General features: G+C 39.0%; 1 long non-coding RNA gene across 1 annotated transcript; it reads left to right on the plus strand.

Moving 5' to 3' along the window:
- Positions 1 to 337: 337 nt before the first annotated feature.
- Positions 338 to 894, plus strand: LOC308475547. The gene is made up of 2 exons (XR_013985302.1): positions 338 to 614; positions 814 to 894. It is a non-coding gene; the product is annotated as an uncharacterized lncRNA (long non-coding RNA).
- The last annotated feature ends 1210 nt before the right edge of the window (positions 895 to 2104 follow it).

Below are 2104 nucleotides of genomic sequence, written 5' to 3' on the forward strand. Positions count from 1 at the left end.
CACAAAGCAACAAAAAAGGCTTTTATGGGTATGTTCGTAGCAAAAGGAAGAACAAAGAAACAGTGGGGTCACTCAGAGGAGAAGATGGTGAAATGCAAACAGGGGACACAGAAAGGGCTGAACTCCTCAATGCCTTCTTTACCTCAGTCTTCTCCGATAAAGAAAACAATGCCCGACCTGAAGAATTTGGAGCAAATGATTCAGCAGAGGAAACACAGCCCAGAATAACTAAGGAGATAGTAAAAGAATACTTGGCTAGTTTAGACGTATTCAAGTCTCCAGGGCCAGATGAACTGCATCCAAGAGTATTAAAAGAACTGGCACCAAACAAAGACACCAACCAGGATAACTTGGAGCAAAACAGCAGCCTGTAGGCTTGGCCTTTATTGAGCTGTTGCAACAGGGTGCTCCCCTCACTTGCAGGAGAGAGGAAGGACCCAGAAAAATGGTGTGCAAGACCTTATAAAGACTTTTGAAATTGCCAGCCTGTAGATCAAGATCACCCCCAGAAACATCATACATACATCACAGAAAGGAGGGGTTGAGGGAGGAATTGTGGTGGTAACCTGAATGTCCTGTCACCTGGCTGGTTCCCCCTTTCCCCCTCCCCATGAGTACTTTCCAGGTGACAGAGGGGAGTTTGCAGTTTCCTGCCCCCAGAGGGAAGAGCTCATTATTGTCCTTTGTTCCAGTCCATGCTGAATCCACTCCCATATGCAAGTTCTTTGTGATCTTGATGGTCTTCTGTCTAGGACCATCAGGGTTGGCATAGCAACTGGGCAGGGCTCCTCTGTATGTACTGGTATGCTCAAGGATTATGGCTGCCCTGTATCAAACCTCCCCCATTTTGTAGTCCTTCCTTCATGGAGTAAAATAAAAGTGGAACAGTGCAAATCCGATGTATGGTTGATTTTCTATGAATTTATACCAGAAGCATAGCGTATGTAGTGTGTGAGTGTGTGAGTGTGTGTGAAGTTTGTACAAACTGAATGATTGGGGGGAGGGGTTCCTGCTACAAAGGGAAGTCATTGATATCTTAAGGATGTAAAATGTTTATTTGAAATTGTAAAACACACACACACAACATTTTGATTGGATAATGTCTTTGGTTGGATCTCAACCTTTTTTACCTTTGTTGTTAATTGTTTTGAGGCCCAAAGAAGATTTATTCTGCTTGAAGATTATTAGCATTTGAGAAAAAAGCGAATTCACATTCTAATGGATACTAAACACGCTGTAAATCAATTAAATCAAAATTTGACACAATGTCAAAAAATCCATTTGGTAATTTCCCTTCTTTGGAATCTATTTTCTGAATAGTTCTGTCTAGATAAGGGGATGTAACCCCATTAAAGTCACCCATCATCATTATTTTACTGTCATGCAAATCAACAATTTCTCTACCATATTTTTTTTTAAACAGTATTTTATCATTAGGGGCATAAATTCCCACTACAATAATTGATTCTCCATCTAGTCTCACTTCCATACTCATAATTCTACCTTATCTTTCAAGATTAATTTAGGGTCTAATTTAGGATTAACATACATCACTAACCCTCTCTTTTGGGTTTTATCAGAAGAGATAAACTCTTGTCCCAGACCTTTGTTGATTAATAGTCTTCTATGTTGTCTTTTTATATGTTTCTCCTGCAAACAAATGATATCTAATTTCTGTTTGTTTAATATATGCGCTATTTTGTTCCTTTTCGTTTTGGTGTATTTACATTCCGTGAAGATAGTCTAAGATCCATTTTCTGTTATTTCTTGTTTATCTTTAAGATTATTTCACACAGTTCCCATTTGCTTCTGCTCCCCTCCTACTTTATTGCTTATCCTCTTCTTTCTCCTCTTCCTTCTTCCTTCCCTTCCCCCCTCTTCTTCTCCATGCTGAATTCCCAGAATCTCACCAAATATATATATCTCCTTACAAAGGCATGTGCTTTCATTGGTTCCACACACCTCTGTTTTTTTGCCTTAATAGGTAAAGGAAATTCCTTCAGAGAATTCCCATCTAATGCAGATAATTTTTCTTTTTAAGGGCCTTTGTCAAAAATTTGTAACCCTCCTTCAATAGTCTTACAGGGATCTCTTAAAATTATAA

This window comes from Podarcis pityusensis (assembly GCF_964106645.2).
Source record: "Podarcis pityusensis genome assembly, chromosome: 4".
NCBI classification, from domain to species: domain Eukaryota; kingdom Metazoa; phylum Chordata; class Lepidosauria; order Squamata; family Lacertidae; genus Podarcis; species Podarcis pityusensis.